The following is a 24,202-nucleotide window of genomic DNA, read 5'->3' as shown; positions in this document are numbered from 1 at the left end:
GGGGCCGCCAAATGCAGCATTTCCCAGCGTTTTGAGCCCTGCTGTCAAGTCTGTGTCTCAACCACGAAAACCGGGCAAACCGCTTTGGACATGAGTAAAAACGCACACTTTTGGTGCTTCTGGCTGGGGGAGTTTGACCACTTCCTTACAGCTTGAGACCTTTGAGCCCCTAGGAGCGTCCTGTGACCTTTGGAAGAATCATGTGAGTTCTCTGGCTCCCTGAAGTCAGGCAGCACATTTCTGGGCTCCGGGGCCGCCAAATGTGGCATTTCCCAATCTTTTCAGCCCTGCTGCCAAGTGTGTTTCTCGTTCCTGAAAACCAGGTAAACTTCTTTGGAACTGCAAATAAAAGCACACTTTAGGAGCTTTGAGCTGAAGGAATTTAACCACTTCCTTAAAGCTTGAAAACTTTGAGGCCCTGGGAGTGTCCTGTGACCTTTGGAAGAGTCATGTGGTTTTTCTGGCTCCCCGAAGTCAGGCAGCATGTTTCCGGGATAAGGGGCCGCCAAATGCAGCATCTCCCACCATTTTGAGCCCAGCTGCCAAGCTCGTGTCTCGAACCCCTTAAACCAGGCAAACCGCTTTCGACCTACATAAAAACCCACCCTTTTTGGAGCCTCTGGCTGGAGGAATTTGCCCACGTCCTTACAGCTTCAGACCTTATGAGCCCCTGGAAGCATCCTGTGACCTTTGGAAGAGTCGAGTGGTATTTATGGTTCCCTGAAACCCGGCAGCACTTTTCCGGGCTCCGGGCTCCGGGTCCGCCAAATGCAGCATTTCCCAGCATTTTGAGCCCTGCTGCCAAGTCTGTGTCTCGACCCCGAAAACCAGGCAAACCGATTTGGACCTGTGTAAAAACACCAACTTTTGAAGCCTCTGGCTGGAGTAGTTTGACCACTTCCTTACAGCTTGAGACCTGAGGTACTGGGTTTTTAAGAACCGGCACAGAACCAGCAACCCAGCGGTGTCAGGGTACACCCAGAGACCTCGAGTCCTTCCTGATTCAGACCACAGAAACTCAGAGTCTTCTAGGTGAAGTCAAGGATCGATTTATTGGCTGCAACCAAGGTAACAAGTGTCCTGGAAGTACAACACACGGGGAAGTATATTCTCAGGAGACTGCTCAAATTCACAAAGTCAGGCTTCTCTTCTTATACAGAATTTTAAGCTTCAGGTAAACATTCTTGGTTTTATGATAGATCATTGACATATTTCAAATAAAAAGAAAAGGCAGAGTCATGATGACATGTCCATATTTCACTTCGTCCAGCCCACAACAAATCACTCGGCAAGGCCCAACCTTTCATCAGATATCGGTGGACCCCCAATAAAAAGGGGCGCCTCCCCATCATAAAGCAAGTGAAGCAAAAAGAGTGGAGACAGATTTGAGCAAGATACGGCAGGTGTGTGTGCGAGGAAAAGGTTTTATGGCCAGTTGAGCCCTGATGCTATCTTGTTCGGCCACTGGGAGGGGAACTGACCTAACGAGTTCGGCCTGGGGCAATGATTCCAACTTGCACAGGTCATAGGAAAGTCGATTAAGGTGTACGTGTCCTTTTGGGATCGAATTCAGCTGGATTATAAGCCTATGTAAAGGGCAACTCACAAAATGGCTGCCATACATAAAATGGAAGCCGGGGGTTCTGAACGATAATGATGATTTCGAGGTGAAATCGTCACTCGAATAGGTTAAAAATGCTTGCACATGGTGTACTCGTCATTCTCGGTCTTTTGATACTAAATTCGTCATATTTCGACGAAGTAAAATTCTCGAGTCCAGAATTATTTAAACGAGTCCAGAATTTTCAGAACCGCAAACCCTCCTTTTTCCCTTATCTGGGCAATTAATCTATCCTCATGTTAATCTGAGTCCAGATCTAAATTCCTAAAGTCATTGAGATGTTGCTGTAACATTATTCTAGTACTTAGTTCATCTCTTGATACAGGCTTCCTTACACATGATGTGACGCAGTGGCCACATATTGCAGGAGCACACTGTACGCACAGACAGAACAGGAAAAGAATGGCTAAGACCATCCCAATGACCATCAGAATTTTCCATCCCCAGGCGGATACCAGTTCCCAGAACCATCCCATTAACGACCAATCTCCTTTATCCACGTGAATAGATTCGGAAATCTTATGTAGTTTGGAGATGGCCTGGTACACTGTTGGAGCGTTGTCAGGGATGAAAACACTGCAACTCGATTGGATCAATCTGCATACCCCACCCCGGTCTGCAAGTATGACATCTAATGCGACCCTGTTCTGAAGGGTCATAAGACAATCCGATTGGAGTTCAGCAGTCAGGTTACTAAGGGCACCAGCAGTTTCTATTACGGTGGACTCAACTACCCTTGTCAATTGCCTTATGTTCCTGCTGTTAGCCATGGATCCCCAGAACGGCAGGAAACCCTTCGCGAAGTCCCCAAACTCTTGTCCTGCAGTGTCTTCTTTACTCAAGACACCTCTAACTATCCTTGTCCTGTGGTAATCTGTCGCTGCTGTGTAGGTGGGAGGCAACAGGAACGAAACAAAACATGAGCCCGAAAAGTCAGGGGGCAACCATGTATAGGCTCTATCATGGCAGATGAAATAGGTACCCTTAGCTGCCAAAAACGCAAGGGAAGTCTGAGATCCAAAAACATACGTTTCAGTACAGACACTCTTCCCTAACTGAGCTCTGGGATTCTTGCCAGTACCTTGCAGACACAGGTGACCCTGGTGAGGTACAATCCAAATCGGGGAAGATATCTTAGCTTGCTGTTTCTCACTTAAAATAGCTCCATATCCGGTCACATTCCATCCTACATAGGCACGTATCTCATCTTCGGGGGTAGTTTCATAAGAAATACCATCCTTGATCATATCGACTATACCTTTGACTAGAGCACTATTTTTAGGATTGTCTTTCATAGAGCGTAGGGGGGAGATTTCACGTGCATAGATGAACATTGTTCTGTATGCCCACACAGAACCATTGTAGCTAAATGGCAGGACCAGATAAGGGATACCTTTATCCGTGGTGTGAGGCATGAGGCCACACACCCAACAGTTAGTCGTGTTCATTACTAGTTGGTGTTGGTGTAACAGTTGAACAAAGGAGTTATTAATGAATTCTAATCTTCTATTGGATTCGTGGTCAGGAAGAGGGTGGAAAGAATGAGAGGAAACAGTAGGAGGAGGTATGGGTGATGCAGTGGGTGCAAATGTTACACGAAAAGAGAATAAAACATAACTTATTAAAAATATCATCACACTGAGTAGCATAAAAATGCACAATATTATAAAACTTTTCTTTGTCATCACTTTGCATAATTTGCGTTTTAAGTTCGTTGGTTTGGCAGGTCTCTCCATCTCGGAAAACTCCATCCTCTCTAAGGTGCTGCCCGCGGTGGGAGGTTGATTCTGCTAAGGGGTGCTTCTGTCGGTCCAGGGCAACTCCCTTGGACCAACCAGAACTACCGACCTAACGTAGTCAGCTGCGCCCCAAAGACTTTTGAGCAACCGCGGCCCTAGCAGCGGAACCCGGATGGCGGTTCAAAAAAACAAAAATGAGCAAGTTTCTCAGATGGGAGAGCTGCGTTTTTCAAAAATAGGGTTTGGAAGGGAAAATAATATTTGTTATTAGTCCATGGGTCTTGGTCTTAAATTGAAAAAGAAATCGCTTTTATTAGTTTGTATTTCTCGGTCTCAAATTGTATCTTTGTTTCCCTGGTACTGTCTGATCCAAAAACGAGAGTTCAGGCTCGGCAGTGTTCAATCGCTTGGATGGTGGCACAACCTCGTGCGGAATGTTCTCACTTTCACGTTCAGAGTCAGTTCCTTTTACGCGTGCATCACTGAAAGGTATGACACACGGCACGGTTTTAGGTTTTGAGTCAGCGACACCCTTCTGGACCCACGGGTCGTGAGGCAGAGAAAAAGGAATTTTTTTACAGTGGACCCCGTGGATCCAGTTGGCCTTCCCCTCCACTCGAATGGCGGATCTTGTGGAAAGAAGGACGAGGTGCAGTCCGGTCCACCTGGGCTGGTCGTTCTTAGTCCTCTGAAAATTTCTTACAAGGACCCAGGAACCAGGGTTGATGGAGTGGCCTGGAGTCCCAGAGACCGGAGGCAGGGTGTTGTGAACCTGTTAATGCAAAACACTCAATTTAGCCGTCAATTCATACAGGTAGTCAAGCAAAACAGGGTGCTCAAGCTCGCTGAACTTAGTGGGTCTAGGCACTCCCCATATGTTGGCTGGCCGGCCAAAAACGATCTCATAAGGGCTGAGTTTCACTCGTGAATGCACAGTCATTCTAGTGGACAGGAGTGCTAAAGGGAGAGCGTCAGGCATTTAAGACCTGTGCTCGCTTGGATTTTGGCCAGTTTAAGTTTCAGAGTGCCGTTGTAACATTCTACTAATCCAGCTGATTGGGGGTGATTTGCAGCGTGGAACTTTTGCCGAATGCCTAGTCCTTCACATACTCTCTTCATCACTCGACCCACAAATTCACTTCCATTATCAGACCAGACCATTCTAGGCATTCCAAACCTGGGGAAGTACTCTTTCACAAGGGCTTTTGCTGTGGACAAGGCAGTATTGTCTTTTAAGGGATATGCTTCTACCCATCTCGAGAAGGCACAAACAACGAGTACGTATTTTAAGTTGTTGCACCTCTCCATGTGGATGAAATCTAGCTGCAAAACCTCGAACGGATACGTAGGAGGTGCAAAATGACCAGCTGGAGTTGGGGTTCCCCTACCAGGGTTGTGTTTCAAACACACCATGCAGTTCTTGACCACATTCTCTGCACACTTGGGAATCCCCGAATTTTGCCATACTGGAGCCAACAACTTGCAAATCCATTTCACGCTAATGTGAGCCATTCCATGAGCCATTGTAACCACTGCAAGCACATACGCATCGGGTAACAACCATCTCTGATGCTCTGACAATTCAATCCAGCAACCATTCGCATCCAGTCTACCCGTACTTTCTCTCCACGTGCTCAACTCTTCCTCTGTGGCCTCAGCTTGAATGGACTTCACACTCTCTATCCTGTCTTCACACATTCCAACATCACCAGTCCATCTCGCAGGGCCTGCAACATACATTCGGCTCATCACATTTCTTGCAGTTTCTTTCGCGATTTCATCAGCAAATGCATTTCCACGACCAACATCATCAGTCACCTTCTTGTGAGCACTACATTTCACAACCGCTACTTGCAGAGGCAAGGTCAGTGATTCGAGAAGCTCATTCACCAACTGACCATGCTGAATCTTAGCTCCATGCGAAGTCAGGAACCCACGTTCTCTCCACAATCGCCCAAAACTGTGAGCCACACCAAATGCGTACTGGCTGTCGGTATAGACAGTCACTTTCATTCCTTTCGACAACACACATGCTCTTGTAAGTGCAATTAATTCTGCTGCCTGAGCTGAATTATGTGGGATACGTGCAGTTTCAACAATTGTGTGCAAAGTCGTGACAGCATATGCTGCAGTCGTGTCACCATTCGGGAGCTTGAAACATGAACCATCCACCCATAATGTACCATCACATTCAGCAAGAGGAGTATCATAAAGGTCTACTCTTCCTTTCGTCTCTTCCTCTGTTCTAAGAAAACAATCATGCTGTTCTGAAGCATCTGATTCCTCTACAATTGGTAACAACGTAGCTAGGTTTAAGGTTGTAGGAAGGTGGCTACCTGACTATGGTTACCCCAGATTGTTTGCCTTGTGTTTAGCTGGTTTTTGACTTAGTTGGCCTGGTTCCCTGCTAATCAGGGCCCCAGACCATCTGCTCTCTCTGTAAAATGGATTCCATGTACCCTAGGTACATACCACAATTGGAAATGGACTCCTTGTCAGCCCCTGTATAATGCACTATAGGTGCCCAGGGCATAGGGGCCACCAAGGCCTACCAGGGGCTGCAGCATATCTTTTGCCACCCCTGGCTGGTTCTTAAATTGACACAACTGGCTGATCACTCAGCTGGGGCAAGGTGGTGTAATCACCCCTTGCTTAGATATAGTATACCTATATCTGAACCTATATCTGGACACATATAAACCTGTGAGCCACTCCTATGGCAGGCCTTAACAATCCTGGAGGCAGAGTGCGTGGTTTAATGTGAGATGGAGCTCTAGCATGAGCTGAGCCTGTCTGAAGCCGTCGGGAACAAATCCCTAAGCTGTTTCAGGATAATGCCATACCATATACTCTTAAGTGCATTATAATCCTCGCGGTTATATAGCAACTCTGGTTTGGCTTTATCAAAACATGTCGTGTAAGGTGTCATACGATTTGGAATACTATCCCCTCGCCAGTTCTGGCAACGGGGATAGCATTCCACCCCTCTAGAGGGGTAAGACATGTTACTTTACTTAAATGCGGTTAATTTCTAAAAGGACCTTGGATCCACAAAATGGATGCTTCTGCCACAGACACAAGTCTGACCCCCTGAAGCTGACCGAAACTCAGCCGAGGGGGCCTGGACAAAGGGTTTCCTGTCGCAGAGAGGTGTCACACCCCCCTAGACAGGAGATAGTGGATTGTAGCAGGGAGGTTTGAAAGAAACCAGACAGTGCCTGGGGAGCACAAGGCTGCCCCTTGCATAATCCGGCCAAACCGGTTCTGGGGCACTCCAGCCCCCGTCCCAGCGCGGCCAGGATCAAAGGAAGGGGGTGTAACCACCCACTTCCTGGGTCCCACCCATAGGAGGGGACCTAGCAGGTAATCCAGCCCCCTAGATTAGTATAAGACTGGGAGCAGTGCCAATGCACTTCAGATTATCCTGATGAAACCAAGGAAACGAAACTCTGGACCCTTCGACATCCTACTCAACGTAGAAGCCCGAAGAATCTCCCTTGTGGTCAAGGAGTGACCACCCTGTGCAAACAGGCACCAACCAGCCATCGACGTCTGCTTTGTCGCAGTTCCCGCCGGAACTCGAGCGACAGAGATCGACGAGATTAAGCTTGCCTGCCTTCCACCAGCCCGATCCACAGTCCCTGCAGAGCTGAGACCCGTGGAGGCGACCGGAAGCGTGGGGCACGCCATCTTGGAAAGACCACGAGACGCTGACCGTGCAGCCCACGAGTGACCCTCGAAGCTGTACACCGGGGTGTGAGAAGCCCCAATCCTGAGCCACACTTGCACCGAAGTTCAGCCCTCCACACTCGACGAGTGCTGCGTGGGGCCCTTCTGCTTCTTTTGGCTCAATGCATTGGCCCGGTCACTTGCCAGCCGGCTAGTGGCCCCTGTGCCGACGAAACTTGAAATTCGACCTGCGAATCTGGTTGCTCCAGATCTGCACCAGCTCCCCTGAAAAGGAGCCCCCACTCTGACCCTCCTGGTTCGAGTGAGAAGCAATCTCCCGGTCCCGCGTGGATTGCTTTTGCCAAGTGTTGTTTGCTCCAATCTTGAAGCTGACAGCGCCGACGGCGAGAGCCTGCGTGGGACAGATGGTGACCTGCTCCTGGACGTCGTAGATGCCCCAGAGCCCACGTGACAGCAGAGAGAAGCTCCTCGACGACGACCTGATTGCGCCCGACATTGCCTGGTTCCGTCCTGGTTCCACCCTGGTCACTGCTGAGTGACCCAGACTCTGTCCCCTCTGCTTTCAGGTACTTTTTGACTCGAGTCCACCCTTGGACTCCACCGGACACTTCTCTTTCACCCCGCCTGCAGCCCTTTCAGCTTCAAGCACCAAGAGCCTGCGTGACGAAACCCGACTCAACTTCGACCCTGTGCACCCGCTTCCTGTGGGTGAGGTAACTTTGCTCCGCCGGTGTTCCCACACTGGTACACATCTCTAGGGTCTGTGTCTTAAGTTTTGTTCCTCTAGGTTCAGCGGAAGTGTCCTTAAACTTTAACTTTACAACTTTTACGCACCATTGGTTAACATTGGTGCATGCGTGCGCTTTCCGCACTGCACCCGAATCCCGTGGGCCTCTCCCGACTTCAGCATTGCTTGTCCCGACTGCTCCCAGCGATTCCCTAGGCCCTAGGCCTAACCACTGTTCGATTGGTATCTCTTATACCACTTGTTTAGTATATGGTTTGAGTGGCCCCCCGCCCTCATCCATAATTGTGCAACTTTGTATGTTTAAACTGTGCTTTTGATTTAACGCTTGTGCCCCTTTATTCATAAAGAATACTGGGGATTGTTTTTAGTAATAAATACATATATTTTTATAATATATACTTGTGTGGTGTCCTTTCATTTGATATTACAGGATTGTATGTGGTAAAACAGCTCGCTTAACACGACCTCTTAAGTTAAGCCTTTAGGCTGCTTAGTCCATGCTACCCCTAGGATAGCTTGTCTAACAAGGTTGACTTACAACCAGACACCATAAGGGATTGTTTGGTCTGATAATCGGTGGTTCCAGAATTGGAAACATCACCTATCAGGCCAACTTCTCACATTGGTGAGCAGCGGTGCGGATTTGAGCTTGCTGTTCTTTTACCATTGCAATCTTTTATCAAATTGAAAGATCACATCAAGTACCTCTAGGTACATATAAAATCAAAAGCTTAGCATACTTAAGTTCTACTGAACTTAGTAGTTGTAGATTAAAGGGATTAGCACACCCTGACTACAACTCACTAGCAAGGTACAGTAGGGAAACACTTAGTGTAGGTAGGTGCATCACTTACACCACACTAGAGTCATGTCTGACACAGGAAAAGCCTCAGGGTCTGCTCCTGTGACAGTTGACCTTACAGAGGCAACTTCCAGCTATGACAAATTAACCCGAAAGGACTTGATTGCCTTGTGCATCTCAAGAGGGTTAAAAAGGGGCAGAAGTCCCACCAGTCCTATCCTGATAGCCATTCTAGAACAGGATGACTTAGAGAAGGCGAATGCAGTTCCCTTAAAGTCAGGAGAAGGAGTGAACCCCCCTGTAACTGATACCCCTCCAGAGGAATAAGGAGAAGAGGAAGAAGAGGAGGAGGAGGAGGACTCAGATGTAGAGGACCCAGAGAATCAGGATCAGAGGGGTAGCCAGGTCCTAGTTGCCAGGCTTAACCAGGCCAACTTAGACCTACTGGGAAATGGAGAGGGCCAGCACCTCCCCAGATCCCACAATATCATTCTCCCAGGCAACAGAAGAGTGAGATCTCCCTCAGGGGACTCTCATATTTCTAGTGCCTCAAGAGAATCTCAGAGAGGTATGACTGCCTCTCAGAAGATAGAGCATAGGGCCAGAATGAGGGCTGTCAAACTCCAAATAGAGAGGGAGGAGGTAGCCTTGGCTCAAGCTAGACTTGCCTTGGCAAGAGAGCAGAAATTGTGTGGCTTAGATGCCACTGGTGGCAGCAATATTCCTAAAGAGAAACCCAGGTCCTATGATAGTAGAAACCTGACAAAGATTGTGCCCCCCTACAAGGAAGGGGATGACATCCACAAGTGGATAACTGCTCTTGAGAGAGCCTGCATGGTACAGCAGGTTCCTGAGGAACAGTGGGCAGCAATCTTATGGTACTCCTTTTCAGAGAAAGGGAGAGATAAGCTCCTCACTGTTAGACATGAGGATGCAAACAATTACAAAGTCCTGAGGAGTGTCCTAATAGATGGGTTTGGCTTAACCACTGAACAGTACAGGTTGAAGTTCAGAGACACCCAGAAGACACAGACACAGGACTGGACTGATTTTGTAGATTGTGCTACTAAGGCTCTGGAGGGTTGGCTACATGGCAGCAAAGTACATGACTTTACAGGATTGTATAATTTGATTATGAGGGAGCAGATCCTAAGTAATTGTCAGAACCAGCTCTTACACCAGCACCTGGTGGACTCAGATTTGACCTCTCCCCAAGAATTGGGAAAGAGGGCAGATAAATGGGTCAGAACCAGGATTAGACCTAAGAATCAGGACAGTAACCAGAAGAAGGAGTCTACCAAGCCTCAAGATAAGGGTGGGGATAAAAGTAAAGAAAAGACTTCCCCAGGGCCCCAAAACTCCAAGAATGGGGGTGGGTCCCAAGACACTTCTTCAACTGAGAAAAAGCCTTATTCTTATGCCTGTAAACAGGTTGGGCATTACAAAACAGACAACTGTTGTCCCAAGATTAACAATAAAGAGAATATACCTCCAAAGCCAGCTCCAGCACCTCCTGTTACTGTCAGCAGTAATCCCCCAGGAAGTGGGAGCACACCCAGGAATCTGGATGGGTTTACTCTTGGAGCACAGGTGGACCCTGGCCTATCCAGGTCCCCATCACCCAATAATCTTGTTTATGAGACTGGCATGGGGTTTGCCAACTTCTCTGATTGCCCAAATACTTTGAGCAAATATAGACAAGAACCCATCATCAATGGTTTGAAAGTTGAAGCTTTTAGAGACACAGGGGCTAGCATCACCATGGTGGCTGATGGTATAGTCCCCTCTAAGCAACTTTTACCAGGTGCCACATACCAGGTAACAAACATTGATGGAATCCAAACAAATCATCCCATGGCAGTAGTAAGTCTCAGCTGGGGAGGTGTCACTGGCCCAAAGAGAGTGGCAGTGTCATCAAACTTGCCTGTGGACTGTCTACTGGGTAATGATTTAGAAATCTCAGCCTGGGCTGAGGTTGAACAGGAAACCCATTCTAGGATGGTAAATTCCAATGGAAAGGTTAGTGGGGCTGTAATAGCTACAGTCCCAATTCAAGATGTCCTTCCTGAAAAGGTTGGTAGGGCTGAGCAACTCTCTGCCCCATCTTTAGCAGAAGCTCTTCCTGAAAAGACTAGTAAAGCTGTTATGATAACAGCAGAAACCCAAACTGAGTCTCCTCCTGAAAAGGTTGGTGGGGCTGTGATGGCCACAGCCCAAACTCAAACTGATATGTGTGTTGTGAAGCCTGAAATGATGGATAACTCCACACAAACGGAGAGCATGAAGGAGGAGGAGAAATCTTCCCCTCACCAGACATTAGGACATGATCAGCCTCCTCAGGGAACTGATCTTACCCCTGATGAAGGAACTGCCCCAGAGGTGGTTGGGCCTAGCCTGACAGAACCTCTGATGTCAGTGGACCCTTCTCAGGTGGGACCCAGTCTGGAGCAGGTAACCTGCCCCTCTCTCCCTTGCCTTAGCCAGCCCAGGGCTGCAGAGGACAAGAAGGACAGTGAGGCCCAGAGGGCCCCCTGTCAAATAAAGCACCCCCATCAACAGATTAGGGGCACCAAAACTAGTAGCCCTAGTGAGGTGAAAACTTTAAAAACTCCTGAGGGAGCCCCCTTAAAAACAGTTAGGGACTTCCCCCAGATTGATTCTGTTGGGCACAGCCAAACCTGGGACCCAAAGGGCCCAAACCTGAACTGTCCCTCCAGCAAGCCAAACAGAGGGACCCAGCCTCCAGCTTTAGGTAGCCAGAGGTTGACCCTGAGAGCACAGTGCAACTCAGTTAAAGAAAGAAAGGCACACATGGTGGAAGATAATTGGAGGAAGCTAAGCCCTAAATTAGTACAGCCTCACTTCAATACTCCATATCCACACCAGCCTTTGACTTTGCATAAACACACCCAAGGTAGTGATTCCCTATGGTGGAGACCCTCTAATACCCCAAGGGTGAGGGACTGCTTAGTGGACCATGAGACAGGGGGTACCCATGCTAGTGCAGGTACTTCCTTATATGGCCACTCAGGCAATATAGGCTTACCTGGCCAAGGATAGCCTTATCTCCTTTCGTTTGGGGGGGGGGTTGTGTAGGAAGGTGGCTACCTGACTATGGTTACCCCAGATTGTTTGCCTTGTGTTTAGCTGGTTTTTGACTTAGTTGGCCTGGTTCCCTGCTAATCAGGGCCCCAGACCATCTGCTCTCTCTGTAAAATGGATTCCATGTACCCTAGGTACATACCACAATTGGAAATGGACTCCTTGTCAGCCCCTGTATAATGCACTATAGGTGCCCAGGGCATAGGGGCCACCAAGGCCTACCAGGGGCTGCAGCATATCTTTTGCCACCCCTGGCTGGTTCTTAAATTGACACAACTGGCTGATCACTCAGCTGGGGCAAGGTGGTGTAATCACCCCTTGCTTAGATATAGTATACCTATATCTGAACCTATATCTGGACACATATAAACCTGTGAGCCACTCCTATGGCAGGCCTTAACAATCCTGGAGGCAGAGTGCGTGGTTTAATGTGAGATGGAGCTCTAGCATGAGCTGAGCCTGTCTGCAGCCGTCGGGAACAAATCCCTAAGCTGTTTCAGGATAATGCCATACCATATACTCTTAAGTGCATTATAATCCTCGCGGTTATATAGCAACTCTGGTTTGGCTTTATCAAAACATGTCGTGTAAGGTGTCATACGATTTGGAATACTATCCCCTCGCCAGTTCTGGCGACGGGGATAGCATTCCACCCCTCTAGAGGGGTAAGACATGTTACTTTACTTAAATGCGGTTAATTTCTAAAAGGACCTTGGATCCACAAAATGGATGCTTCTGCCACAGACACAAGTCTGAACCCCTGAAGCTGACCGAAACTCAGCCAAGGGGGCCTGGACAAAGGGTTTCCTGTCGCAGGGAGGTGTCACACCCCCCCTAGACAGGAGATAGTGGATTGTAGCAGGGAGGTTTGAAAGAAACCAGACAGTGCCTGGGGAGCACAAGGCTGCCCCTTGCATAATCCGGCCAAACCGGTTCTGGGGCACTCCAGCCCCCGTCCCAGCGCGGCCAGGATCAAAGGAAGGGGGTGTAACCACCCACTTCCTGGGTCCCACCCATAGGAGGGGACCTAGCAGGTAATCCAGCCCCCTAGATTAGTATAAGACTGGGAGCAGTGCCAATGCACTTCAGATTATCCTGATGAAACATAAGAAACGAAACTCTGGACCCTTCGACATCCTACTCGACGTAGAAGCCCGAAGAATCTCCCTTGTGGTCAAGGAGTGACCACCCTGTGCAAACAGGCACCAACCAGCCATCGATGTCTGCTTTGTCGCAGTTCCCGCCGGAACTCGAGCGACAGAGATCGACGAGATTAAGCTTGCCTGCCTTCCAACAGCCCGATCCACAGTCCCTGCAGAGCTGAGACCCGTGGAGGCGACCGGAAGCGTGGGGCACGCCATCTTGGAAAGACCACGAGACGCTGACCGTGCAGCCCACGAGTGACCCTCGAAGCTGTACACCGGGGTGTGAGAAGCCCCAACCCTGAGCCACACTTGCACCGAAGTTCAGCCCTCCACACTCGACGAGTGCTGCGTGGGGCCCTTCTGCTTCTTTTGGCTCAACGCGTTGGCCCGGTCACTTGCCAGCTGGCTAGTGGCCCCTGTGCCGACGAAACTTGAAATTCGACCTGCGAATCTGGTTGCTCCAGATCTGCACCAGCTCCCCTGAAAAAGAGCCCCCACTCTGACCCTCCTGGTTCGAGTGAGAAGCAATCTCCCGGTCCCGCGTGGATTGCTTTTGCCAAGTGTTGTTTGCTCCAATCTTGAAGCCGACAGCGCCGACGGCGAGAACCTGCGTGGGACAGATCGTGACCTGCTCCTGGACATCGTAGATGCCCCAGAGCCCACGTGACAGCGGAGAGAAGCTCCTCGACGATGACCTGATTGCGCCCGACATTGCCTGGTTCCGTCCTGGTTCCACCCTGGTCACTGCTGAGTGACCCAGACTCTGTCCCCTCTGCTTTCAGGTACTTTTCAACTCGAGTCCACCCTTGGACTCCACCGGACACTTCTCTTTCACCCCGCCTGCAGCCCTTTCAGCTTCAAGCACCAAGAGCCTGCGTGACGAAACCCGACTCAACTTCGACCCTGTGCACCCGCTTCCTGTGGGTGAGGTAACTTTGCTCCGCCGGTGTTTCCACACTGGTACACATCTCTAGGGTCTGTGTCTTAAGTTTTGTTCCTCTAGGTTCAGCGGAAGTGTCCTTAAACTTTAACTTTACAACTTTTACGCACCATTGGTTAACATTGGTGCATGCGTGCGCTTTCCGCACTGCACCCGAATCCCGTGGGCCTCTCCCGACTTCAGCATTGCTTGTCCCGACTGCTCCCAGCGATTCCCTAGGCCCTAGGCCTAACCACTGTTCGATTGGTATCTCTTATACCACTTGTTTAGTATATGGTTTGAGTGGCCCCCCGCCCTCATCCATAATTGTGCAACTTTGTATGTTTAAACTGTGCTTTTGATTTAACGCTTGTGCCCCTTTATTCATAAAGAATACTGGGGATTGTTTTTAGTAATAAATACATATATTTTTATAATATATACTTGTGTGGTGTCCTTTCATTTGATATTACAGGATTGTATGTGGTAAAACAGCTCGCTTAACACGACCTCTTAAGTTAAGCCTTTAGGCTGCTTAGTCCATGCTACCCCTAGGATAGCTTGTCTAACAAGGTTGACTTACAACCAGACACCATAAGGGATTGTTTGGTCTGATAATCGGTGGTTCCAGAATTGGAAACATCACCTATCAGGCCAACTTCTCACATTGGTGAGCAGCGGTGCGGATTTGAGCTTGCTGTTCTTTTACCATTGCAATCTTTTATCAAATTGAAAGATCACATCAAGTACCTCTAGGTACATATAAAATCAAAAGCTTAGCATACTTAAGTTCTACTGAACTTAGTAGTTGTAGATTAAAGGGATTAGCACACCCTGACTACAACTCACTAGCAAGGTACAGTAGGGAAACACTTAGTGTAGGTAGGTGCATCACTTACACCACACTAGAGTCATGTCTGACACAGGAAAAGCCTCAGGGTCTGCTCCTGTGACAGTTGACCTTACAGAGGCAACTTCCAGCTATGACAAATTAACCCGAAAGGACTTGATTGCCTTGTGCATCTCAAGAGGGTTAAAAAGGGGCAGAAGTCCCACCAGTCCTATCCTGATAGCCATTCTAGAACAGGATGACTTAGAGAAGGCGAATGCAGTTCCCTTAAAGTCAGGAGAAGGAGTGAACCCCCCTGTAACTGATACCCCTCCAGAGGAATAAGGAGAAGAGGAAGAAGAGGAGGAGGAGGAGGACTCAGATGTAGAGGACCCAGAGAATCAGGATCAGAGGGGTAGCCAGGTCCTAGTTGCCAGGCTTAACCAGGCCAACTTAGACCTACTGGGAAATGGAGAGGGCCAGCACCTCCCCAGATCCCACAATATCATTCTCCCAGGCAACAGAAGAGTGAGATCTCCCTCAGGGGACTCTCATATTTCTAGTGCCTCAAGAGAATCTCAGAGAGGTATGACTGCCTCTCAGAAGATAGAGCATAGGGCCAGAATGAGGGCTGTCAAACTCCAAATAGAGAGGGAGGAGGTAGCCTTGGCTCAAGCTAGACTTGCCTTGGCAAGAGAGCAGAAATTGTGTGGCTTAGATGCCACTGGTGGCAGCAATATTCCTAAAGAGAAACCCAGGTCCTATGATAGTAGAAACCTGACAAAGATTGTGCCCCCCTACAAGGAAGGGGATGACATCCACAAGTGGATAACTGCTCTTGAGAGAGCCTGCATGGTACAGCAGGTTCCTGAGGAACAGTGGGCAGCAATCTTATGGTACTCCTTTTCAGAGAAAGGGAGAGATAAGCTCCTCACTGTTAGACATGAGGATGCAAACAATTACAAAGTCCTGAGAAGTGTCCTAATAGATGGGTTTGGCTTAACCACTGAACAGTACAGGTTGAAGTTCAGAGACACCCAGAAGACACAGACACAGGACTGGACTGATTTTGTAGATTGTGCTACTAAGGCTCTGGAGGGTTGGCTACATGGCAGCAAAGTACATGACTTTACAGGATTGTATAATTTGATTATGAGGGAGCAGATCCTAAGTAATTGTCAGAACCAGCTCTTACACCAGCACCTGGTGGACTCAGAGTTGACCTCTCCCCAAGAATTGGGAAAGAGGGCAGATAAATGGGTCAGAACCAGGATTAGACCTAAGAATCAGGACAGTAACCAGAAGAAGGAGTCTACCAAGCCTCAAGATAAGGGTGGGGATAAAAGTAAAGAAAAGACTTCCCCAGGGCCCCAAAACTCCAAGAATGGGGGTGGGTCCCAAGACACTTCTTCAACTGAGAAAAAGCCTTATTGTTATGCCTGTAAACAGGTTGGGCATTACAAAACAGACAACTGTTGTCCCAAGATTAACAATAAAGAGAATATACCTCCAAAGCCAGCTCCAGCACCTCCTGTTACTGTCAGCAGTAATCCCCCAGGAAGTGGGAGCACACCCAGGAATCTGGGTGAGTTTACTCTTGGAGCACAGGTGGACCCTGGCCTATCCAGGTCCCCATCACCCAATAATCTTGTTTATGAGACTGGCATGGGGTTTGCCAACTTCTCTGATTGCCCAAATACTTTGAGCAAATATAGACAAGAACCCATCATCAATGGTTTGAAAGTTGAAGCTTTTAGAGACACAGGGGCTAGCATCACCATGGTGGCTGATGGTATAGTCCCCTCTAAGCAACTTTTACCAGGTGCCACATACCAGGTAACAAACATTGATGGAATCCAAACAAATCATCCCATGGCAGTAGTAAGTCTCAGCTGGGGAGGTGTCACTGGCCCAAAGAGAGTGGCAGTGTCATCAAACTTGCCTGTGGACTGTCTACTGGGTAATGATTTAGAAATCTCAGCCTGGGCTGAGGTTGAACAGGAAACCCATTCTAGGATGGTAAATTCCAATGGAAAGGTTAGTGGGGCTGTAATAGCTACAGTCCCAATTCAAGATGTCCTTCCTGAAAAGGTTGGTAGGGCTGAGCAACTCTCTGCCCCATCTTTAGCAGAAGCTCTTCCTGAAAAGACTAGTAAAGCTGTTATGATAACAGCAGAAACCCAAACTGAGTCTCCTCCTGAAAAGGTTGGTGGGGCTGTGATGGCCACAGCCCAAACTCAAACTGATATGTGTGTTGTGAAGCCTGAAATGATGGATAACTCCACACAAACGGAGAGCATGAAGAAGGAGGAGAAATCTTCCCCTCACCAGACATTAGGACATGATCAGCCTCCTCAGGGAACTGATCTTACCCCTGATGAAGGAACTGCCCCAGAGGTGGTTGGGCCTAGCCTGACAGAACCTCTGATGTCAGTGGACCCTTCTCAGGTGGGACCCAGTCTGGAGCAGGTAACCTGCCCCTCTCTCCCTTGCCTTAGCCAGCCCAGGGCTGCAGAGGACAAGAAGGACAGTGAGGCCCAGAGGGCCCCCTGTCAAATAAAGCACCCCCATCAACAGATTAGGGGCACCAAAACTAGTAGCCCTAGTGAGGTGAAAACTTTAAAAACTCCTGAGGGAGCCCCCTTAAAAACAGTTAGGGACTTCCCCCAGATTGATTCTGTTGGGCACAGCCAAACCTGGGACCCAAAGGGCCCAAACCTGAACTGTCCCTCCAGCAAGCCAAACAGAGGGACCCAGCCTCCAGCTTTAGGTAGCCAGAGGTTGACCCTGAGAGCACAGTGCAACTCAGTTAAAGAAAGAAAGGCACACATGGTGGAAGATAATTGGAGGAAGCTAAGCCCTAAATTAGTACAGCCTCACTTCAATACTCCATATCCACACCAGCCTTTGACTTTGCATAAACACACCCAAGGTAGTGATTCCCTATGGTGGAGACCCTCTAATACCCCAAGGGTGAGGGACTGCTTAGTGGACCATGAGACAGGGGGTACCCATGCTAGTGCAGGTACTTCCTTATATGGCCACTCAGGAAATATAGGCTTACCTGGCCAAGGATAGCCTTATCTCCTTTCGTTTGGGGGGGGGGGGGTTGTGTAGGAAGGTGGCTACCTGACTATGGTTACCCCAGATTGTTTGCCTTGTGTTTAGCTGGTTTTTGACTTAGTTGGCCTGGTTCCCTGCTAATCAGGGCCCCAGACCATCTGCTCTCTCTGTAAAATGGATTCCATGTACCCTAGGTACATACCACAATTGGAAATGGACTCCTTGTCAGCCCCTGTATAATGCACTATAGGTGCCCAGGGCATAGGGGCCACCAAGGCCTACCAGGGGCTGCAGCATATCTTTTGCCACCCCTGGCTGGTTCTTAAATTGACACAACTGGCTGATCACTCAGCTGGGGCAAGGTGGTGTAATCACCCCTTGCTTAGATATAGTATACCTATATCTGAACCTATATCTGGACACATATAAACCTGTGAGCCACTCCTATGGCAGGCCTTAACAATCCTGGAGGCAGAGTGCGTGGTTTAATGTGAGATGGAGCTCTAGCATGAGCTGAGCCTGTCTGCAGCCGTCGGGAACAAATCCCTAAGCTGTTTCAGGATAATGCCATACCATATACTCTTAAGTGCATTATAATCCTCGCGGTTATATAGCAACTCTGGTTTGGCTTTATCAAAACATGTCGTGTAAGGTGTCATACGATTTGGAATACTATCCCCTCGCCAGTTCTGGCGACGGGGATAGCATTCCACCCCTCTAGAGGGGTAAGACATGTTACTTTACTTAAATGCGGTTAATTTCTAAAAGGACCTTGGATCCACAAAATGGATGCTTCTGCCACAGACACAAGTCTGAACCCCTGAAGCTGACCGAAACTCAGCCAAGGGGGCCTGGACAAAGGGTTTCCTGTCGCAGGGAGGTGTCACACCCCCCCTAGACAGGAGATAGTGAATTGTAGCAGGGAGGTTTGAAAGAAACCAGACAGTGCCTGGGGAGCACAAGGCTGCCCCTTGCATAATCCGGCCAAACCGGTTCTGGGGCACTCCAGCCCCCGTCCCAGCGCGGCCAGGATCAAAGGAAGGGGGTGTAACCACCCACTTCCTGGGTCCCACCCATAGGAGGGGACCTAGCAGGTAATCCAGCCCCCTAGATTAGTATAAGACTGGGAGCAGTGCCAATGCACTTCAGATTATCCTGATGAAACATAAGAAACGAAACTCTGGACCCTTCGACATCCTACTCGACGTAGAAGCCCGAAGAATCTCCCTTGTGGTCAAGGAGTGACCACCCTGTGCAAACAGGCACCAACCAGCCATCGATGTCTGCTTTGTCGCAGTTCCCGCCGGAACTCGAGCAACAGAGATCGACGAGATTAAGCTTGCCTGCCTTCCAACAGCCCGATCCACAGTCCCTGCAGAGCTGAGACCCGTGGAGGCGACCGGAAGCGTGGGGCACGCCATCTTGGAAAGACCACGAGACGCTGACCGTGCAGCCCACGAGTGACCCTCGAAGCTGTACACCGGGGTGTGAGAAGCCCCAACCCTGAGCCACACTTGCACCGAAGTTCAGCCCTCCACACTCGACGAGTGCTGCGTGGGGCCCTTCTGCTTCTTTTGGCTCAACGCGTTGGCCCGGTCACTTGCCAGCTGGCTAGTGGCCCCTGTGCCGACGAAACTTGAAATTCGACCTGCGAATCTGGTTGCTCCAGATCTGCACCAGCTCCCCTGAAAAGGAGCCCCCACTCTGACCCTCCTGGTTCGAGTGAGAAGCAATCTCCCGGTCCCGCGTGGATTGCTTTTGCCAAGTGTTGTTTGCTCCAATCTTGAAGCCGACAGCGCCGACGGCGAGAATCTGCGTGGGACAGATCGTGACCTGCTCCTGGACATCGTAGATGCCCCAGAGCCCACGTGACAGCGGAGAGAAGCTCCTCGACGATGACCTGATTGCGCCCGACATTGCCTGGTTCCGTCCTGGTTCCACCCTGGTCACTGCTGAGTGACCCAGACTCTGTCCCCTCTGCTTTCATGTACTTTTCGACTCGAGTCCACCCTTGGACTCCACCGGACACTTCTCTTTCACCCCGCCTGCAGCCCTTTCAGCTTCAAGCACCAAGAGCCTGCGTGACGAAACCCGACTCAACTTCGACCCTGTGCACCCGCTTCCTGTGGGTGAGGTAACTTTGCTCCGCCGGTGTTTCCACACTGGTACACATCTCTAGGGTCTGTGTCTTAAGTTTTGTTCCTCTAGGTTCAGCGGAAGTGTCCTTAAACTTTAACTTTACAACTTTTACGCACCATTGGTTAACATTGGTGCATGCGTGCGCTTTCCGCACTGCACCCGAATCCCGTGGGCCTCTCCCAACTTCAGCATTGCTTGTCCCGACTGCTCCCAGCGATTCCCTAGGCCCTAGGCCTAACCACTGTTCGATTGGTATCTCTTATACCACTTGTTTAGTATATGGTTTGAGTGGCCCCCCGCCCTCATCCATAATTGTGCAACTTTGTATGTTTAAACTGTGCTTTTGATTTAACGCTTGTGCCCCTTTATTCATAAAGAATACTGGGGATTGTTTTTAGTAATAAATACATATATTTTTATAATATATACTTGTGTGGTGTCCTTTCATTTGATATTACAGGATTGTATGTGGTAAAACAGCTCGCTTAACACGACCTCTTAAGTTAAGCCTTTAGGCTGCTTAGTCCATGCTACCCCTAGGATAGCTTGTCTAACAAGGTTGACTTACAACCAGACACCATAAGGGATTGTTTGGTCTGATAATCGGTGGTTCCAGAATTGGAAACATCACCTATCAGGCCAACTTCTCACAAAGGTACTGCACCTTTTTATGTGCACATGACTCGCTAACAGTGTTAATTCGTAGCTTGACAATCGAGCACTAGTTAAGTGCTGTGTCTTGGTTCTATTTAACAACGTGTCTACTGCATGTGGGACCATCACGACTAGTGTATTATTCATTACTAGACCAGCAGACTGTCGAATAGAAACAGCTGCTGCTGCTGTGGCTCTTAAACAACTTGGCAATGCTCTAGCTACCAGATCCAAAGTCGACGAACAATACGCGCATGGACGTTGTTTGTCCCCAAATAACTGAGTCAGCACTGACAATGCACATCCTTCCTTTTCATGGACATATAATGTAAAAGGCTTACTGTAGTTGGGGTTACCTAACACAGGAGCCGAACATAATGCTGTGCGTAATTCAGAAAAACTTTTCTGACACTCTTCAGACCAGGGAACGGGATTGGGTGTGTCTTTGCACGTTAATGCCACCAAAGGTTTGGCTAATAACGAAAAATTTGGGATCCACTGTCTACAGTACGATGTAATGCCCAAGAAAGCACGCACTTCTCTATGTGTTTTTGGTACACTCAATTTCGCTATTGCCTGTATTCTTTCTGGGGTCAGTTTCCTTCCCTCCTTCGATAAGAGGTGACCTAAGTAGGTCACTTCTTGTCGGCAATATTGCAGTTTGGAAAGTGACACCTTGTGATGTAAATCACACAGATGTCGCAACAATGACAATGTGGCTTTCTTATATATTTCCTTCGTATCTGCAGCAATGAGCAACTCATCGACGTACTGTACAAGAGTAGCACCTTCAGGTAAAACAATCGTATCAAGCTGTGTTTTTAGAGCTTGACTATATATTGATGGACTTTCACAGTAGCCCTGGGGAGCGCGTTTAAAGCGGAAGCTGCGACCTCCTAAACTGAAGGAACAAATATCCCTGCTCTCCTCAGCAATGGGGATGCTGAAGAAAGCATTTTTCAGGTCAATCACCGAAAACCAAGAGGCAGAAGCTGGAATCATAGTCAATAATGTGGTGAAGTCGGGGACAACTGGGAATTGTGGCACAACTATTTTATTCACCTCTCGAAGATCAATCACGAATCTGTACACAGGTGGTTGAGAGGGATCAGTTCTTTTTAAAACAGGCAGAACGGGGCTATTGCAAACGTTGCCTCTTGTCTCTTCAATCACATCTTTTTCAATGAGCTCGTAAACGATCGCTAACAAGGCTTTCTCGCCCTCACTAGAAATTCTATATTGGGGAATTCGTGGCATTTGAACATTGGCTTTCAATGTTACAACATATGGTGGTATTTCTAAAAGACCCACATCATTAGGACCAGCGGCCCAAAGAATATCTGGAAGAAACGACAATTCTGCTGGAAGTTTATCCCTTGACAAATACATTGGAGAAACCACTTCCTTACCTAAAGTAAGTTGTACTCCTGAAGGAGAACAGTACAAAGTCGCATACAATCTTTTTAACAGATCTAATCCCAACAAGTTTTCACCACAACCTGTTGTCAGGATAAGGGGTGCTTCTAATTCATGAGGACCAATAGAAAGAGACAAAGGGTCAGAAATCGGATTTCTAACTGGGGCGCCAGAGAAGCCTACAGAAACATTCATTTCACCAGACAAAGGTGCGCCAGGGAGTTTGGAGTGCATAATAGAACTCTTTGTAGCACCAGTATCCAACAGAAAAGGCTCTGACACACCTGATGTAATCACCTCAACGTATGGTCCACTCTGATCTACTGGAACTGAAACAACTCCCTCTCTTTGTCTATGGCTGTCCTAGCAATTATTACCTTCCAAATACTCGTCTTCTGTATAGTAATCATCAACATAGTATTGAGCTGTCCTGTCAGATGCGTTATTCTGCTGATCGAACTTATTCATTGAATTTTGTGGTGGAAGGGGACGTGCGTTTTGGGGGACGTTTCCGCGTCCTCTACCTCTAGGCGCTTGCTGAACACCACGACCTCTTGTGTTCAAACCACCATTGGCGCGCTGCAACAGAATAGGGCAATTATACTTGAAATAACCCTCTTCCTTGCAATATGAACATTCGTTGGGGCCTACAGGGACACGTGGCTGAGTGTACTCGACCCTTTGCGAGTTCCTCTGATACTGTTGAGGCTGCTGAAAATGATTCTGATAGTTATTCTGACCATCATTATTCTGACCACCACCACCACGTGGCGGATATGCTTGCTGCTATGAAAAGAGAGAGGAACCCCTTGAAGTAAACAAGGGAATTGGGGTGTTAAACCTAAATCAAACAAAATGATTCCCTTGGGTCGTATACAGAAGAAGCTTGGAATTAGCTATAACCACAATCAAATATAAACACATTAACTAAAGAAATTGATCAAAAGTGGAGTTACATAACAATTTATTGAGACAATAAAAAGACAATTTATAATTACACTGGAAAAAATTTTAAAAAACAATTAAAACAATTAAAATACTATATACTTTTGTGACCAGCACAAAAATGAAGGACAGACAGAACTCAATTGTAAAACATACAAATTAGAGATTACAAAGCGTACATTCACAATTAAAATTTCAACGACCCCTGGTTTTATAACCTTACAATCTTATATACACCGGGGGGGAAAAAAGATGAATTGTACAGAAAATTGCGTCGACGCGTTTCGGTGGTTTGCGTATTATTATGTGCCACCTTTATCAAGACTATTGGTTTGTTGTCTGTCGTGTTACTGGATCCTTATGGTTGTCCTACAATAGATATACATACAATTAATTGACTGAATTGAGAGAACACTATACTTTACAGTAATTCACAGGTACAATGTCTAGCCTATTAATAAATGGTATTACTTAATGGCTGCTCTTTATACGTGAGTTATGTATTCTATTACTTCACAATTTTCTCTACATGCAAACTCTCTGGAACACAGGGTCCCTAGGTAGTTGGAACTTAATCTGGTTATGGTATTTGAGACTTCTCTAATAAAGACCTAGATTTCGACACAATGGTAGACACTGTTAGCCTAGTAGGCGTAGCTGGGTGGGGGCAGATACTAACGTCCTAAATTTCGACACAATGCTAGATACTGTAAGCCTTGTAGGCGTAGCTGGGTGGGGGCAGATACTAAAGTGGCATACTCTCCCTAAGTCAGAAGAAAGATTGTGCTTATGGGGTACTCTCTCTACTCTCTTGCTAATTGTAGAGTATTAGTCTATGCAAAATAGAAGAAGGCATAGACTTCACATCTTTATGTGAATGTATCGGCTGTATCTCTATTACTAAGGTTCAAAGAGACTCAAAGAAAAGCTTCGTAGTAGATAAACACACTTAAAATTGTGTTTCGCTACTCAAGTTCTGCTTTTACCTGTTTGGTGGGATTCCTTATTATGTAGAAGATAAAAATTCTTTCAAGATGTGAGGAGATATTCTTATTGGGCGGTAACTATCTGGAGAGAAAAGAATATAAAACGGCTAGAATAAGTAGGAGGTGGAAAAAATCCTATGTCCTTAATATTAATTTAAGCTGATTACTTGACATACCTGGAGGTTACTGATAATTCTCCTATCCAATAAGGATTTAGAAATTTTTTTTAAAATCTGTAAATCTTCAGACACTTCTATGTCACTACTCTTTAGTTGTTCTTAACTTGTAGCGGGGATGAATATCAAGATCAATGGCGGTTGGCTTCAATGACCAAAACGAGTCTCTCTTGGGGGAAAAAAATGAAAGAGAAGGGAGTACTTTTAGACCTCAATTATATGAGACGG

This window comes from Lissotriton helveticus, chromosome 8 (assembly GCF_964261635.1).
Source record: "Lissotriton helveticus chromosome 8, aLisHel1.1, whole genome shotgun sequence".
NCBI classification, from domain to species: Eukaryota; Metazoa; Chordata; class Amphibia; order Caudata; family Salamandridae; genus Lissotriton; species Lissotriton helveticus.
This window is presented reverse-complemented; position numbering follows the sequence as displayed.